Source organism: Corvus cornix, chromosome 1, assembly GCF_000738735.6.
Source record: "Corvus cornix cornix isolate S_Up_H32 chromosome 1, ASM73873v5, whole genome shotgun sequence".
Lineage (NCBI taxonomy): Eukaryota > Metazoa > Chordata > Aves > Passeriformes > Corvidae > Corvus > Corvus cornix.
This window is the reverse complement of record NC_046332.1, coordinates 2069767-2088725: the sequence shown is the minus strand read 5'-3', so window position 1 is coordinate 2088725 and position 18959 is coordinate 2069767. Positions and strand designations below refer to the sequence as shown.

Below are 18959 nucleotides of genomic sequence, written 5' to 3'. Positions count from 1 at the left end.
TTCTTTTCTGAACACTGAAGATATCTTACACAAGCAAATTTGGTTTTTAAAGAAATTAATCTAAAATATGGATTTATTTTAGTTTAGTTTTGTAATCTTTTTTTTTTTTTCAATACAGCTGGCCCTTCATGGGCTTTGAGGGAATTTCAGAAGATACCTTTCATGCGTATGGAACCTGCCTCCTTCCACTAGACTCTGGTTCTGATGTTTTAAGTTACACTACACTTAGCTATTCAGGAAGGTATTTTGGCATTGTGTTGGCTGGTTCATGTTTAAAATAAAACACTGTTACTCAGGACTTGTATTTTCCACCTTAAGAGCACAAATACTAAAATCAAATAAATTCTTGCTTTCGTAAACAATATTTTATAAGCAAATATATAAAAATACCCGGTGAGATTATTGACACTGCTTTATTGAGGGTGACGTGTGGGTCTTTTATTAGAAGAGTTAATGTAGAACATAGATCAATACAGATGGCATTAATTAGAAAATATTGTTGAGCTGCTTTCCACAGATACACAGTATTCCATAACTGTCCCAACTAATTTCCAGCCTCCTTGTCAATACCTCCCTTAGGTAAAGCACTGCTTTGGCTTGACATTGCCCAGTGGCTTGAGAGCTTTTCTGGTTTTTCTTTGGTCTGAGGAAGCTCTGCTGTGGTTTGAACAATTCCTACTCCTTTCATTGCTCTCTGTCTGGTTTTCCCCTGCTGTTTCTGCCTCTCCCTCCTCACCCCATCTTCCAGAAGCCTCCCCAGCAGGTGTAGCTTGGGCCATCCTTGAATTTCTCTCTTCTCATCTTTATTGGGTATTACCGCACTGTTTTAGCCTTTTTCATTTGTCCATCTGTCTTGATTGTGAACTGCAGATGACTTGTTGCATATTTCTGCATCCCTGAATTGAGTCCTCTCACATTTCCTCACCCCTGTCCCCCGTTCCCCATTCTCACACACTCCCATGTTTTGAAAATCTGGAGTAAGTGTGTTACACTCTGTGATCTCTGGTAATTTACAGCAGAATCTAATCCCCTCCCTCTCCATGGTTCCTGGCTGTACCCTAATAATAACTTACTAAATGCTTCAGACAGCTGAGCAATCTGTTTTGGCTATTTCAGATCTGTGTTTCAGTGCTCGAAGCCCATGTGGTTTTGTTTTCCCCTTGTCACACGGGTGTCCATTTGTTTGTCTCGCTCTGTTTCCTGAACTCTGCCATTCTCACTCTTTCCCCAACACAGAAAGCCTTTCCATGCCCTCCATGCTTCTGGAATTCTCCTTCCTGCTCTACCTGTCCTCCCTGGGGGATACAGAGCAGCTCAGCCCAGCTGGGAGATCCCACAGGAGGCTGCAGAGGTGGTGTGGTGTGCACAGCCCAGAGCTGGGGTCTCTTTCCAGGGTGATTCCCTCTGTGATGACAAATAAGGGACTGAATTCCCTGGTTGCTGTCAGGTGAATTGTTTTGTAGTGATGAGATTTCCCCACAAATTCACTGCAGAGGTTTCCCCTTAGAAGGGTGACTGACTTTGCATGCCATGTCCTACAATGGAAAATTCACTGGAATAGGAATTTACTTTACAAAGGAATGTGATTTTTTTAAAATGGTTTTTAAAATAAATACTTGGACCAGCAGACAGGCTATGGTAGGTGGAATGGTATCACTAAAATGTGCTGATATTGGAGACTAGGCTCAAATGCTGCTTCCTCCTGTGAGGCAGAAGTGATTTTCTGGATTTTAACCCATGAAGTTTCTTGTTGAACCATTCTGTACTGGCAACTGTAAAAAATTCTAGAGAAATGAGCATTTCCTCCAAGGTGGTGTAAAACCAATAAATTTAGGACCTTGCAATGTCATGTCTATTGATATTTTTAGAGAGAGGGACTTAACTGACCAGCTTGGTGCCTTCAGCCATTTTCTGAGGAATTATTTCTGAAGTTAAATGGCATTCCAGCTTTTCCATCCATACCGTGTATTTAAAGCAAGACATTATTTGCAGAAGTTCTACTTGTAAAATGGAACAGTGTTTAAAATTGGACTGCTTGAAGAAGCCCTGCAGGCTCCTCGGGAGGATTGTCAGGTTAGCACAATGTGGTGGAGAGAGCCCAGGCCAGGGAGGTTATTCCAGCTCCTCAAAAAAGGGGAGAATACTTGGTGGGGAGAGTCATTACCAAAGGAATGCAATGACAAAACAGCACAGTATTCCAGGGTAGTACTGGACATTGTGCAGGATCATAAAAATCTTGGCTTCCATTCACGAGGGCCTTTAAGGAGCTGAATGATCCAACTGCTTTGAAATGCTTAGCAGAACAAGTGCTTTCTTACTGTTACATTAGGTTTTGGAAATCTAGCAAGTAAAACTACGTGAAATTCATTAAAATGAAAAAGAAAGTATTATATTTCTTTTTATTTGGGTAGAGAGCTGTATTCCTCTGTAAATGAGAGAATGATCAGGGACTTTAAAGCTCTGCAAATACTGTCTGGCTTCATAGAAAGTAATTATTATGATTCATAGTTTTAACACAGGCTCCTCTCAGGAAAGATCTGGAGATTACTGGATTGTAAAAATCAGTTGTTGTTTGTTTTTAATAATTGAGTGGAAAATAATTCTTGTTTTCATTCACAATGAAAAACATTGATATGTTTGTTCCAGTTACGCTGGTTTGCATAATTTTAAAAGTTGAAATGGATTATTCATGTTGCTCACAGCAAATCTCTGTACAGTAGTAAAATCACTTGGAAAAGCTGACCTTGATTTTAAATGCTCCTTGCTCTAATGTGGCCATTACCTTGTCCTGCAGACACTTGAGTTACAGCACAACTGAGGCTTTTTTTGGACAATTACTCCAAAATTTTAAGGCAGGCTTTGATAACAGTTTGGCTGGACCAGTCTGCCAATCAGTTATGGATAACAACTCCTCCACTTAACATAAAATCTAGAGAAATAAATGTGTAGTGGGGGTTTTATTCGTATTTAGGATGTTGGATAAGCAGGATGGATTTCATGATGGCACACCAGAATATAAGAATGCAGGCCTGCACGTGCAATGTTCCTTCCTGATTCAGCTTTTAAGGGCTCGCTCTAAAAATCTTGGATTTCTAGGTGTCAGTTTATCCAAAGTGGGGGAAGGGTGAGCAAGGTATGAACTTAACAGTATTTACATTTGAACACTAAGCAATTTCTGAAGAATGAGGTAGGAACTAGTTATTGCAAGAACTATTATTTAGTTTAATTGATCCCAGCTGGGCCTGGAAGAGATCCCAGCCAAAAGCCTGCGGCTGCTTGCCAGGAGCCTGTCACATTTGATAGCTCACACTGCTCTGAACTTGGCTGAGAGGGGTCAGGCACACAGCACAAACTCAGCTCTCCTCCGCTGTATCCAGGCTAGCTCAAAAATGCAGAGAAGCTGCCAGCTGACTCGCAAGCCTCTCTCCTTCCAGCCTTGTTTGAAGAGGCCCCTGGGTTCTTGGGAGCCCAGCGTTGGGAAGCCACGGGAAGACGTTCCGCACACGGAGCCACGGCAGGCGCAGCTGCTGCGGCATCCTCCGGGCATCTGCTCCCATCAGAGCTGCCCTGTGCCTCTGACCCGGCAGCTGGAGCCAGCCCGTGTTCCTGGGAAAGGTACCCAGTGTGTGCCACACCACTGATTCATCACTGCTTTAAAACATCCCTGTGCCAGAAACACCGCCTTCTTTTTAGGGAACCTCGCCCTCAGGTTTTTGTAGCTTTGTTAAAGATTAGGAAAGTTAGTGCAGCATAATTTCAGGACAAACCATCACAGCAAGTACCCTGTAATTATTGCAGGAGCAGGAATGATTGCACATTGCTTTCCGTCCTCGATAACAACCTGAATAATAGGATAAACCAACAATTTTAAAGGAATACTAAACATGTAGTTAAAGACAATTAATTTGCTATTCGACCTTAAATCTCATGAATTTCCCATTGCTTTCTTTCCTTGATAACCACCTGAATAATAAGATAAGCCAGTAATTTTAAAGGAATACTAAACCTCTAGATAAAGATAATTAATGTGCTGTTGAACTACACCTTTCCTTCTTAACTCACGTGGTGAGTGTAACTATGAAAGAGCTAAGCAGGCACCTCTTTTCCCTGTAGAGATCCACTGGGTTTCCTCTGTCCATTTTCTTTTTTTTCTCTTTTCTGTCCATAACCACCATGGGACAACCCTCTCAGCCCCTCCAGGAAAGCATTTCCATTTTGCCTAAATAATTAAATATTCCTTGGATCAGAGGATTGGAACCTCTACAAAGGGTTTATTTTTTTCCCCTTTTTCTTTATTCTTTGTTTCCCTGGTACCCAGTGAATACTTAACTAGAAGCTGGAAAAGTCCAACTGGAGAGATGAAATCAGGGAAGATCCTCTAGGTCAGGGGAATTGGCTTTCAAACAGCATTGTCCCACTGGAGTGAAACAAAATTATCCTTCCACAGCTGAAGATCTGGCTCATTTAATCCAAAGCACTGCCCTTCTCCTTTTCATAATAAAGACATTCAAGGAACACTTCTGTGGCAAAAAATCAAGCAACTGCTATGAACCTCATCACTGAACTTCAAAATGAATGGTGCACAGGTTCATTATTACTGAATTTAGCAAGTAAGATACAGCAATAAAGTCTATAAAGTGAGGGGGTTTACCTATCCTGGGGAACAAGGAATGGTGCATAGAGATTCAGAAAACAACTCTAGGGATGTGAATCATCCAGGCCACTGTCTGGTTGCAATCAAAGCTTGCTACTAATGCAATTTAGTGCTTACTAAATTCAAAAATAAGCTATAAATCTCTTTCCTCCTCCTGTGAACATAAATATGTAGCATCTTTGTTGTTTCTAGATGGTGTTCTCACCAGCGAGGCAGCTGCAGGGAAATGCATTGTCTTCCTTGCATTTCTGTTTAACAGCATCTACTTAGGTAGACAGAATGTATTTCAGATGTGGTCTGGACAGAGATGAAAATCAGGAACAGATTTTTTGGCCGCTTTATTGTGTAAGCAGAGAGATACACCGTGAGGGAAACACACTCTGAGGGCAAAGTTCAACACTGGGTATTCAAATAGAGCTATTTTGGCAGTCAGGTACTAGAAATGGATATTTAGATGCCAGATGTGTGTGTTTATATTTGAACTGAGTTACATCTTTTTAGAGTACAGCACCTCTTCTCATTTGGTCGAGTGTGAAAATTCTTTACAATGAAGAGAGGCGAAGCTGACCTAAGTCTTGGATTCAAATGGTACCCACTGGGCAGAATCAGGCAGAGATAGGTCACTGACTGTTTCGTGTTCTCTCATACATTGCAAAGGCTGAAAATCTGCCTAATTTAGCCCAGTTTGAGCTTTCAGTAATCTGGGTCCCTGAGCATCTGCCCATTTCTGTAGTTTCCTGGACTGAGGTAGAGCATGAAAATCAGTGTGGATCCAGTTCAGGCACATGAGCTGTGTCTGTGGTGTTGTAGGACATTTTTCATGGTGTTCATGTTAGGAATTCAGCTGCCTGGTATCTGCTGGCATTAGCAACACTCACAGTTGCTTTAGGCTACACCAATCCCATCTTCTCTCAGACACCAGGCAAAAAAAAAATCAACGTACTATAGGTACTTGACCCCAATCCTGTTTAACTTGAGCAGTCCTCTTGTGGCATTCCTGCCTTGGCTCATTGTCTTGATTGTAGCAGAAGGATTGCAAGTGGTTTTCATTCTTTGGTCTTGCTTCAGTGGTCACTGTTAACCACCAACAGGGTGGATACAGAGCAGCCCATCATGCCTGTGATGCCTGCTGCAATATCAGTTTATATTACATTAAAGGCAATGATTTTGCATTAAAAGCAAGTCTGACAATTCAAGTGACCTTGTGGATTATAGTCTGACCTTCTGTTTTACACAGACAATGTCAGTGTTGTCAATCATGGATTCATTTTCGTTTTTCCCTTCCCTAAGCTCCAGGGCAATATTTTACAGTACTGTAGAGGTGTTGCTGAGGTTTAGGAATGCTGTTCTCCAGTTTAGTGTTCCCACTGAAACACCCCACATGCTGTCCTGGCCAGAAGGAGCAGACAGGATTTTCTTTACTACTCCTTTTCTCTTCATAATTTTTGTTTTCCCTTTCTTTCCATTATGAGTTTTGTTTGGCTTTTGTTTTTTTCTCCTGTCATTCAAATTTTCCCTTTTCCAGTGGCACTTGAAAGATCCTGAATTTCAATAATGTTAATCATAGGTTTAAAGTGCACCTTAATTGTAGATATCTCTCTTTATTTCCATTGTCTTTCCCACTTTTATTTTTTAAACTTTTTTTATTGATAAATAGTGGACAATTTTAATTTCAAATACTGGGTTCCGTTTTTTTGTTTGCACAGTCTTGTGTTTTTACTTCAAACCCTCTATTTTAAATCTAATTGCACATTTCATCTAAAGTCTAGATACCTCCTTAGCAATTAGGAGTATTTTCCAACCCTTTTTTTTTTCCAGTTTTTGAGCAAGAAGGGAAAGCTGACATTTGTTTTGTACCAGCACTAGGTCGTAGTAGAGTAAAACTAAAAGCAAAGCGCTGCCAAGTTTTCCAGCTGGAATTTCCCACTTCAGCCGTACTGATCCTCCTTTCTGTTCCTTGGGATAATTAGTGATGTTCCTGAGTGCTTCTTTTATCACCAGGGATAATCTCTGTACGTCAGCCTTGCAGCTTTCCATGCAGTCCAGGACATGTTTGCCTCAAATATAAACGAACTTTGCAGTACACTTTGTCCACCCCAAATGGCAGCACTTTTTGGATGGGTGCAGCCCCACTGCAGACCAGCACTGTCAGGACCAGACCTTTCCCTAATGTTTTTTGACCTCATCTCTTGATGGTTTAGTTATTGTCCAATATTTGTGCTGTCACTTCAAAGTCCTCGTAGTGCAAGGACGTCTGTCAGATTCTTGTGTAATTTGTCTTATCCATAAAGGAAAAATAGATTTATGCTGCTCAAGAGCAGCCTGTGGGAGATATTTCAGCTGTTGGTGACTCAGCAGCTCACGAGAAGTTCTGCAGCTCTGATGGTGCATTAGTGAGAAAAAGTATATAGAGACTAATCAGGATAAAAAGGGACAAAGTATTTTATTAATTTCAGTGTTGCATCAATGATGCACTTGATGGGAGTTTAGTCATGTCTATAAATATTTAATAAAATAGTAAAATTCAAGGGTAAATGAATAACGTGTGACTCAGTTTTATCTTTACTCACATTTGGGCTGGGAATTTAATCATAAAGACAAAATCTATTTGTACTTTATACCACACACTTTTAGTGCAATTATTTGTTACTATTTTCACATCATCTTAAAGAAAAATTTGCAATGTAATGTCATCCTGCAATGTAACAAATGTCCAGGGATTGCCAAGAGTCCTCAGGCTTCCACTCATTTTTCTCCAACTGTGACTTTTATGTAACTTTTAGCTCTAGTTCTTAATATTTATTTTGATGGGTGACCTGAATAATAAAAAAACCAACCACACAAACTGAAAATGCCTCACAAACAAAACATCTCCATTAGTTCCTATATACTAAAAACCAGACAAATAAATAAAAAATCCCCTCCAACATGACTTGGTATTTGGTCAGAGACACTCCTAGTGAAAGAGGACAGTGATGACAGGGAGTGAAAATGCTGAAATTAAAAAGACTTGCAGGCAGGAACAAAGGTAGAAGCATTTGCTTTGAACCTGGGAGCCTCCCAAGTGTGTCCCAGGTGTGGGCCACATGAGCTGGGGAAGGAATGTGACTCTGAGGGGTGATGACAGCTCCCAGTCTGTTCTGCCTCAGTCCCAACATGCACCGGTGCATCTGTTGTGCATTTATAAAAAATTGGTCTTTTTCTTGCTTTCTCTTTCCCTTGGTAAATTATTTAAACAACTTAAGTATTGAAACCATTATACTAAACTGCACTCTTTGAAAGAAGATGTTTTCTGTGAAGACAGGCTGAGAGAGTTGGGGTTATTTACCCTGGAGAAGAGAAGGCCCAGGGGAGATCTTCCAGCATCTTCCAGAACCCTAAAGGAGCCTACAAGAGACCTGAGAGGGAATTTTTAGGATAGGACATAGAGTAAAGGCTGCCTCACCATTCAGGCCCTCACTGTTAGAGCCACACAGAAAAGGTACATTTTAAGACCTATGTAAAAGGTTGTGTTTTCCATCCATTTTCATCAGGCAAGAAATCCAGCTAGTTTTATTAAAAGAGAAGAGTAAGCAACATTATGAAATTCTGGTATCATCCTCAGCTTGTAAGGATATCACCCAGTCATCAGAGGGGCCTGGATCCTGGCTCAGAATGTTACTGTGTTCAGGAGAAAAAGCTATGGGGTATGGAAACCATAAAATCATTTCGGTTGGAAAAGACCTTTAAAATCATTGAGTCCAACTGCAAACCCCACGAAACAACTCCTTTAATAATTTGTTCACTTCTCTGTGAAAAGCACTAAATAATAGAAGCAGGACTGTAGGATGCAGTGAGAAAAATGCAGAAATGGGGAAAAGAACAAATGGTTGGATTTTGTTGTGAATTTTATTTCAGAGTCCAGTTACTGTACAGAAATTAAGAGTTATGACCTCAGATGGTTGACAAAACCATCTTTCGAAATTGCTGAGAAGTGTTAAAGCTTTTTAGAAAGAAACAAGCAAACCAAGCAACCCTCCCAAATCTAGGGGTCACCCAAACACCTGCAGAGTCCCAAGGGAGGGCTGGCTGTGCAGCTGACTGAGGGGAAGATTATTCGTAACCTCCCTGGTCCCTTCTCATATCCATTATCCAGGTCATTATGGGCCTTCTTGTCCTCAGAGCTGGAACCCAGAGCAGGCTTGTGCTGGGACAATACATCTGCTGGAGAAAACATGAGGTTCTGAACTCCCTTTGGCAGGTTTTTCATTTCTTTATGATTTTCAAAAATCTCTGCAGCCAAGCAGAGAGGGACAAAGTTGAGGTCTGTGCAATTGAGAGTATTGAGTCCTCGCCTTATATACCAGGGCTGAAGGGAATCATCTGCTCCTCAGATGTTTTTATTTATTATTTTTGTGCAACAAGAGCTAATCTGCACTAATAACAAAGATTTATTACGAATGTGATAAACTGCTTTTAAAACTCCAAGTGACTGGAATGGCTTTGGTTCAATGAACCAGTGGAGATTTCTGGACTTTGAGCATCTCTTTCTTGTGAAGGCAAAAGCTTCTGAATTTAGGATTACACCAAAGCAAAAAGAAAACCAAAAAACAAACCCATGTAGGAGAAGATCTCAGGCAGGGTGGTCCCCAGCCTTGTTGGTCTCATTGTTTCTGTTCTGCTGGGGAGAGCAAGCGAGGCAATGTGAGACATCGCCCCAGATGTGGAGACTGGGGCCTTCACGTTGGCTATCAGCCAGGAGAAAGCAGAGAGCAAAAACAATTTCTAGGACGAGATAGGAGAGGAGGAAAGAGGTGGAAAGGAGCAGCACGCAGCTGAGCCAGCCAGCAGTGTAGGTCTTTGCCTTTCTGCTTTATTGTGGCTTTGAAAAGCACAATATTGCTGCATCTTGGAGGAAAGCTGTGGAAATGACACCTATTGCTCAATTCTGATGGTAGGGGCTGAGCCTTCTGTTCCTCTTGACCCACAAGACAGAGAAAATCAGGTCCATCATTGAGATCTCTCTTCGGTCCTTTTCTGCTCTGTCTCTACCTGTATGACCATGGTTGTGTGGCTTCTGGTAGCAAAAAGCCACAAGAAGTGGGGATATTTCCCACAGTCCTCTTGTTTGAAACTATTGTGAGTAATCTGACCGGACCTGTAATTTTTTTCAGATAACAAAAGCAAAGCAACTGGTAAAGACAAGGTCATTTGACCCTAAAACTCATAATGTGAACTCTGTCCGAAAATACTGAGGTTGGAGTTTTTCATAAAATACTTTCCTACTTGTTTAGAAGTGGAGATTAAACAAAGCTTGACTTTTAGTTAAAAAAAACCCAAACAATTTCAACAGTAAACCAAAACCTCTGACTGTACTGAAGAGAAAATTTTTATCTGTGTTCTCTCCTCTACCCTTTCTTTCCATAACGTGGAATTACTCATTGTCCCCATTCTATACTGGACAACTTTTTCTTTTTTCATGTGCTTAAAATAAAAAATAAACAGAGTCTTTTACTTAAGAAAGGGAAAATAAATCCCCTTCTATCATTACAGAATTTCTCTTTCCCAAAGCATCTGCCTCCTCCATTAGGATGATTAAATTCATTTTAATGTGGTGCCAGCCGGGTGGGATTGTTGCTTCCCATCAGGGAACCATTGTAAACAGATAACCTCCTTTGTTTATATTATTCTCATGTCGAAGGCTGGTTTCTGTCTCTGGACCTGCTAAATCTTTGGGGATATATCAGCTCTTTCATCTTTTCCGCGAGCTTGTTTTAGAATGGCATTCAGTGTGACTCTGGATGTGGTAGGAATTACTGCACAAGTGATAAGGTTATCAAATTTTGAGTCCTTCTCCACATACTCTTTCAGTTTCACCTTGTTAAGTCAAGTTGCCTTTAAGGTTTTTTGTGCTCTCTTTTCCTCCTCTGTGACAGTAGCCAAAGCAAAGACTTCTTAAAACCTTTACAGATCTGAAAAGGACCTTAAAAAAACCTGGTACCAAAAAATCATGACACCATGTCCTGTGAGATTAATGCCAGCTCATTAATGCTAGGCCTTCCAGAAAATCACGCTCTCCCAGGTGCTAAAGGCAATGTTTCCACTCATATCACTTCCTTCACTCATCAGGCAGGACTGGATTTAAATACACTTCAGCCCTATAATAATGTATGCATTTTTAATAGTTTTGCCACCCTTATTTGTTAAGGAACAGAATTTCTTATCTCATCCTGACTTTCCAACCTTTATCTGTAGCGGGTTTAAAATTGGCTCTTTTCCTATTATGATCATATTTTTCCATTGAAATCAATTCTAATTGGATTGAATCTTAGCAAGAAAAGCCAAATTATTTATATGTTGCCAGAGAAAATGTGCTCTAGTCAGTAAATCTTGTGGTTGCACACAGATGACATTATTGAAATAGATAATCCTCTGCAGATGCATTAATTTCATAATCTAAAAATGCTCTCTAAAGCCTTTTACAGGAACAAATAAAGGCCAGCTAGATGACGCAGCTTACGAGGGCAGTGATAAATAAATAATTGCTAATGCAAGTCTGTGATTTCAAAAAAATTTTTAAAACCGGCGTCTCCCACTCAGTCAAGATTTGTAGCACTTCTTTTTCCACAGAATTTCTCTCTAACCATATTTACAGACTCAGTTATTTTACAGAAATAGGTGATCAAAGCCTAGAAGAACCTGTAGCAAATCCTGTTGTTTGCTTGACACTTGGAGCAGTTGGCATCCAGCCTGGTGTCCTGAGGTGGTGCTGCCAAGGGAAAAAATACGACATGCATCCTTGTAAAACTTGTGCTGCTTTCTTTGGCACTCCCCCCTGCCAGGGCCCGTGTCCCTGTGGTAGTTCTGCTTTGTTTTTTCTAATTACTAGCAGCTGAGAGACTTGGTGTCCAGGGGAAAGATCTTGAAACAGCTCTTAACAGGTGTTCCAAGGCCAAGGTTTCTGTGCAGCACAGGTGTAAAATGAGATGTTTGCTGCACCTGACCCACTAGTGATCAAATGGAGCAAGCACTGGACAAGAAAATACAAGCCTGTTTTCCTAAATAGCTGCATTGTCCAAGGCACTGTGCTGAAAGAGGTGTGAAAGAGTGCTCACTTTCCTTTAATAACTATATTCTCTGTCTTTTCCAAAGGCTTTCAACAAATGAGTTGAAATCTCTTATCTGTCACGGGCATTTCCAACATGCTGGAAGTGTTTCAGTGCTCTGGAGAACATGTGTACCTTTCCTGAAATGCATCCTTTTGTTGGCTCTTCAGATATTCCTGGGATCATGGATGTGGGCAGCTTTAACTGAGGTTCCTGAAAACTACTTATGAACCTTTTTCCCTTGGAAAATGTTACATTAACAGCACTCGTTATGCAATGTTTGGAAACAATTGAAATGTTTATAACAGATGATAAGAAATAGAAAATATATTCTGCACTACCAGTGCAGTCAATAACACGTGTGTGAAGTTGGGGTTATTTCTTTTGTACTTTGCTATGAGCAAGGTCTTGGACAATCAGGTTTTATTTTCACTTTATTTCTTGTAAGTTATTAATAAAATCGAACGTCAATTTTAGTACCTGCAGTTAAGTCCAGTCTGTTGGGTCTTAGTGCATCCGTGGGTGTTTCAGGCCATGTGTGAGTAGTATTTTCACAACTGGGTGTTTTGTTTGGATGGAGTGACCTTAATATGATTCTTTGAGCCCTAAAGTGTTACTGTTTTCAATGTGGAAACCTTGATGCTGTTCCCTGCAGCGAGTGCTGGTGTGCTGCCTGCTCTGGGCCTGAGTCTGGCATTCCTCTCGCCCTCAGAGTAAGAGGCAGGGGGCTGCGGTTGGTTTGTCCCTTTTCAATGAATAACTGGTGATTTGGAGCAAAAAGTAGGGAAAATGGTAGAGGAGAAATCTGTAGAAAAATAGGGTATAGAATCTTTGAGTGATGAGAAAGGATTGGCTTTTCCATGCTTATATATGTTTGTGCATATGGTCACATTCATAGCTGTGTGGTTTAGAGCTGTCGTGACTTGCTGAGCCTGAAAATGGAGATGTGGCATAAATTAGACTAAATTTCAGCAAGAAACAGTAAATCCACTGAAAATAATATGATGAGACCTGCTCTGTTATGTCAGCCCCCTGACTCAAGCTGCAGGTGCTCTGTACTTGGCAGTTTATATGGGGTTTGGGGGATTTTTGTATGGAAGCTTTCTGCTATATGGCTGACCAGGGACCTGGGTTTTTGTCTAGCAGGGTGATGCCCAGTCCTTGACTGAAGCATGGGTTACTGCTAACACAAACCTTGCTGCAGTGGCAGTTGCTATTAAATTAATCAAAGTATTATTAATACTAAATCAAAATATCTACATAGGAATTACTGTCAAGTTTCTCTCAACAAAAGCACCAGTGATGGCACCCGAGGAACAGGCAGGAACTGATGCTCAGGAAGTTGCCCCTGCACAGGAGGCAGAACTTCTTCCCTTGGCAGTGCCCAAGCCTTGAACAGAGACCAGAGAGGGTGTGCAGCTCTCAAATTAGTGCTAATACAGCTAAAAACATTGAGAGAAGCCTCAAAGCAAAGAAGGAGAGCCCCAGAAGAACAAAAAATATTGGCCTGTAGATAGAATTTCGAGTGTTCTGGCAGAGACAAACACAGAAATGACTCTAGAGGGAAAAAAAACCCAGGGAACATTTGGAAGAGAAAACACAATAAATGGGGAAAATTGGCAACGAAGAGCAATCTTAAATTAACTGCAACCTTGTGTTAAGTCTTCTGTTTTGTTGATTCTCACTTGAGATTTATGTGACACCTGATATGTTTCTTAGTTTCTCAATAAAGCGTAATCTTGCATTAAAATAACGTAAAATTGAAAAAATATTTTGTTATTAAGAAAAAAAAAAATCTAGGCACCTGAACTGTGTTTTTGTGTATTCTCTTTTCATAGTGTAATGACTGTTAACTATTGCAAACTGTTAAGTAGAAAACCCTGTGCTCTGCTTTATAATGTGCAAAAACCCCAAACGGCTACAAATATACAAATAGATTTAAGAAACAATCAAGTAGCTAAGAAGGAGTAAAGTAATGTTTTTTGAAGATTTGTGTATTGTGTATTTCAAATAAAAGAAATAGGAAAGGCAGAAGGTGCTGGCCTCAAGGTCTATGGCTTTCTTTCCACTTTTGAACAAAAGTTTAGTGAGCAGTAGGAAGTACTGGTCCCACGTAGGGTTTGCTTCCACATTTATGTCTCATAAAAGGTAAGTTAGATAGCACTTGCCTCAGAGGTGGCATTAGTAAACTCTTCCCTTGTCCTGCTGTTTTCCCCAGCTTGTAGGAACTCAGAATTTTATCAGACCTCTGTTTAAGAGCCTTACGACCCTTCATACCTAACTGAAATCAGATCAAGGGGAAGGTTCCTCCATACCTGAACACACACTGGCCTGAAGTGCAGTGATTTCTTACAGATCAGATTAAAGTTTTGTCCTAAGTTATTTCTGCTCACAGAAACTTGGGAAGGCTGCTGTACCTCACTGTCATCCTCCTTTATCCTGCCAGGAGTTCTGTGTTTTTCTTAAAACTTGTCCTCCTTGTCAGAGCACCAATTCTTTTCTGGTTGTAAGAGTCTCTTGAGTTCTCTGCTGAAGTTTATTTTCATGGTGTACTGGTATTCTAACAGGTGGTGGAAAAAAACTGATAATGGTTCACTGGATTACATCCTCTGCTGTGGGCACTGTGTTGATCAGGTTTTGGAAATCCGTTTTATCAGAGTTATTTAATGATAAGGTCAGCAGTGAACGTTCTGTGATCATCTGCTAAATTCTAAACCCTACAGAAGTTCTGTTTGATTCCAGGCCATCTGTGACTCTTCTGTTGCTGTCGAATATTTGTTTGAGTTCTGCTGCTAAAAAACCTGCAGTACCTTCAAGCCTCTAATTATTGTTACTATTTCTCAGCAGATGAAAGAGTCCTCTAAGCCCATGTCTGACTTCTCTTTGGTGTATTGAAATTATGTGGGGAGGAAAATGGACTTTTTTCCCTTTCTTTAATAAACAAACCAATTGGTAAGCACACTGAATTAATCCTTTCACATAAGACATGTTTTCTATGGAGGCCTGCCATGTTTGTTTCATATGAAGAGAATCACACTATTTTGTTTTATTCAATCAAGTGCAGGAAATGTCTGATCATCCCTCCTGAGCTTTCCTCCCACAGCAGTGATTAATCACTCTCTTTGAAATGCTTGGTTTTTGGCAGGTGGAAGGAAGGTATTGATAACTGATTAAATTCCAGTTCTTCAAATGTTGCATATGCACAAATACAGCAGTGACACGCATAAATAATTACTTCGGTTTTAGACAGACTTGGCTGTAATTTATGCTAAATTATCTGAATACTTGGAGACTTTGTGAGTTTATTTTGGGAGTTTGGAGGTATTTCATCCTCTATTATAGTAGACCCCCACATTTCGAGTTGTGGTGAGTTTTCCAGCCTTGATGATTCTATGAAACTATAGAACCCAGGACAAAAGTCCCGCAGGAACTCCACTGGTAACTGGCTTTCAACCAGGGTGAAAGAAATATTCCCATCTATTCCCAAATACTCAGACCTGTGTACCTCTGTTAAAACTTAGTGGATTTTCCAAGATTTAAATGTTCCTATTACTCCTAGCAGAATTTGCTTGGTGGCTCCCTGAGCACCTGTTGTTTGTAACCTGGCTTTTCTCATAGGAGTGAGTTTTTGCTCTATTACTCTTCTTTCTGAGAAGAGAACACTGAGATGTTCAATCCTACAGACTGTGAGCTGTAGTTATCTCAGATTCTGTGACAAGGGGGTAACACAGGAAGGATTATGTCTCAAGTGCTCCAAATGCAAGGGAATGTCCCCCTCTCTCCATCAGCAAATTTGAACTTCATGTTGCTGAATTAAAATGGTGTCAGGAATTCGCTGCTTCTTTTTGAAAGTCCAGAGGTGGCAGCTGAAGTATCTAACACCCTCTTAACACCCTACACTGCAATAGTAAAAGCCCTCAGAAACAAACTACCAAGCTCACTGATTATTGCACTGATTTTGGCATCCTGTGGCCCAGAATTTTTTGTAGCATTTCATCTGTTGGGCAGCACCAACACGGAGGTTCCTCCACACAACTTACAAATGTTTATGTAGATTGCCTGAAATGTTATGTAAATAACAATTAACTCCACAGCCTTGTCATGGTTTATAAAACCTACACTGAGATTTGGAAGCCTGTTTTGCAGCTCTGTGTGACTGCAGAGTTTGCAGTGGAACATGGAATGGGACTGGAATGGAGCCTGGTTTGTGCTGGGAGAGAGACGCACCAGTAAAGCGAGAGGGAGCCAAGCTGTCGAGTCACAAATCTGGTTTCCTGCAGCACCCCATCTCTGTTCTTGGTGGTCTCCTGCTCCTGTCCAAAACAGGAACACGGCAGAGGGGCAGGTTTCCCTCCAGGCATCCTCAAATTCTCAGCACAGTCTAAATGGGAAAAGCAACACCAAGACTTAGGAGTATTATCCTGCCACTCAGCTGTATGTAGTGTGAGGCAAACATTAAACTTCTTCCTGTCCCACATCCCCAGGACAAGGTACATTCGAACACTTCGTCTCATGAGCTAAAAACCCAGGCTGGAATTCACAGGAATATTCACAGGAACACACCTCCTCCTAAAAATTTTGTCAGAAGTCATTCTAGTGTGACCTCACTGGGACCTCATGCACAGCCAAGAGTTGGCCAGCCCATGTCTTGTTGGATTTCCCTCTGGAAAGCTCACACTGTGACTTGATGCTCTGACCATTTGAATGCTGATTTTTTTTCTCCCCCTCTTATCAAATTGCATGGAGTAGTTCTTGAATTTTGTAGTGGTTGTGAGAAAATAAATGTAATCAGAGGGCCAGATCTGTAAGGAACTGGCAGAGCTCCATGGACTTGCTAAGGTTGTACTGCCCCAGCATTCATAAAGGTCAGATGGTTACAGACTCGTGAGAGCAACAAGACATTTAGGGCTTTGGCCAGGTTCCAAATTCGTGTGGTCAGTCTTGCTTTTCTTCAGAATTCGGGGCTTATTAGCTTATATCTACTTGCTCTTTGTAAATATGCAAAATAATCTTTTTAAATGTGGCCTACTTAGCAAACCAGAGCACTCAGCTTGCCAAAATGTGTCTGTGCTTTCTCCTACAGCACAGTGGCTTTGTATGGAGTCCTCCCTCAGTGATTTTGCACATCTACAGCTTCTGTAGTGTGCTGTGGTTGTGGGTGCAAACCTCACAAGCAGGTGAGGAAGATGGAAGCTCCAGCTCAGATTCCCAGTGAAAATTCTGAGACTGCAGATGAAGATTTTTCTCCAGACAGAAATAGGCAGGAGTTAGGATGTTGTGACTTATTCTGTAGGACAGCGGCACCTCTCTTATGGGCCTCATTTTCTTGAAGATGAGAAAAAATCATTTTGGATTCAATTTGGCTTGTTAGAACTGTCAGAGTGCCTCACTCTTCCACAATTTCATTCACCTTCCTGAGGAAAGAAGCCTTTGGATCCAGCAGCTGACAGGAAACACAGCTAATGATGATTATTTGTATAATCTAAAAGTACTTTCTCTTCCTTTCATTTGGGAACACTTGCACTCTCTGTGTCCCTGAGTTCAGCTGAACAGCAGCCAAACTGCATCACTCAGTTATTTCATTAGTGTTCTAGAAAGGGCAAGACAAGCAAGTGAGCAACACTGAAGTAAGAAGGGCTTCATTTCAGCGGTGGAAAAAGGGTTTCTCTGTGCTCTGAGATAGAGTTGGAAAACCAGAATTTTAAATTAATCGAAGAAACACAAGAAAAGATACTTAATGTTCCCGACTGTAGGATGAGCAGGAGCAAAAGAAGAAAAAAATGATGGGTAGAATTATTGAAGTTCATTAATACCTTTGGAGGAAAGTTTGCTGTCATCTCTGACTTCTTTCAAACCTGTGAAACAGTAACAGAAGCCCTGATTTCTAAATGCATCAAATGCTGAAGAAAAAGCATTAATTGGAAATCAAATTCCATCAAACTTTCCAAAATCATGCTATCAGTTAATTGTTCAGTCTTTTCATTAAATCACAGTATCCCAGAATGGTTTGGGTTGGAAGGGACATTAAAGCTCATCTCACTCCCTTCATGGGCACCATCCCAGGCTGCTCAAAGCCCCAATGTCCAACCTGGCCTTGGACACTTCCAGGGATCCAGGGGCAGCCACAGCTGCTCTGGGCTGTGCCAGGGCCTCCCCACCCTCCCAGGGAACAATTCCGTCCCAACATCTAATCTAAACCTACCCAATTTCAGTTAAGCCATTCCCCCTTGTCTGAGCACTCCAGGCTCTTGTAAGTAGTCCCTTTCCATCCTTTCAGGTTCTGGAAGGCTGCTGGCGGTCACCCTGAAGCCTTCTCTTCTCCAGGCTGAATAAGCCCAATTCTCTCAGCCTTTCCACTCATCTGTATATTGTAGTTTGGCAAGAAAGGCAGGAAGAGACATCTCAGCAGAGATTTTCCATAGGAATTAGTGTTTGATGTCATCAGGAGCACTGTTATTTCCATTTCTGATGCAATAGTAGGTTTTGAGAATCTACAGCATTCCCCATTTGGAGTTCAAGGAATGCTGATTTCTGTGATCTTTATTCTGGAAAGACAAAGTTTAAGTAAAAGGTAAGTTTAAGCAATATAATGCATTAGTAAGGGAGCAAAGTGTTTGCACTATCTGCATTATCAACTTGTGTTCTTGTTACTGCACTGTCCAGATAACATTTGTGTGTTCCTGTGCCTGAGGACATCGTGTGGGAAGTGCCAAGCAGTTTTTGCTGGTCTAGAGTTCATTAAAATAAAAAAAACCAACAACTTGCCATTAGTTGGTTCATCTGCTGCTGTAACTGTGTGCTGGTTCCCAGCTTCCAGGTAGCTTTTACAGTAAAAGCGTGGTTGTTTTCTGGGGTTTTCTGTTTGATTTTTGAAAAATTATTTACCTCTACTCTTCCTCAACAATGTGCTGTGTCCACACCTATTATTCAGGTCTTCTGTCCAGTTTTCCTTTAGCCAGAGTGTCTCACTGCAGATGTGTTTTGGCACCCATAGTTTCTCTTTGCAGTCTGCCAGGGCTGTGAGTGGCAGCCATCACCTCACTGATGCCATCATCACTGCACAGAAAACAATACCTACAGTGTAGTTCTCTGGGAAACTCTGTATTTGGTGTGCTGGTACCTTCATGAAGACAGCAGGGATTTCAGGGAGGAAGAGATTGTTTCTGCTCCCTGTCATTCCTCCCCCATTTGGCTGGTTACCTGTTCCCAGTCCTGCCTGC

At 41.1% G+C, this 18959-nt stretch overlaps 1 long non-coding RNA gene across 2 annotated transcripts in view; it reads left to right on the top strand.

Annotated features, from left to right (window-relative positions):
- Nucleotides 1-18959, top strand: part of LOC109144587 — a 75062-nt gene that overhangs the window by 46046 nt on the left and 10057 nt on the right. The window lies entirely within an intron of this gene.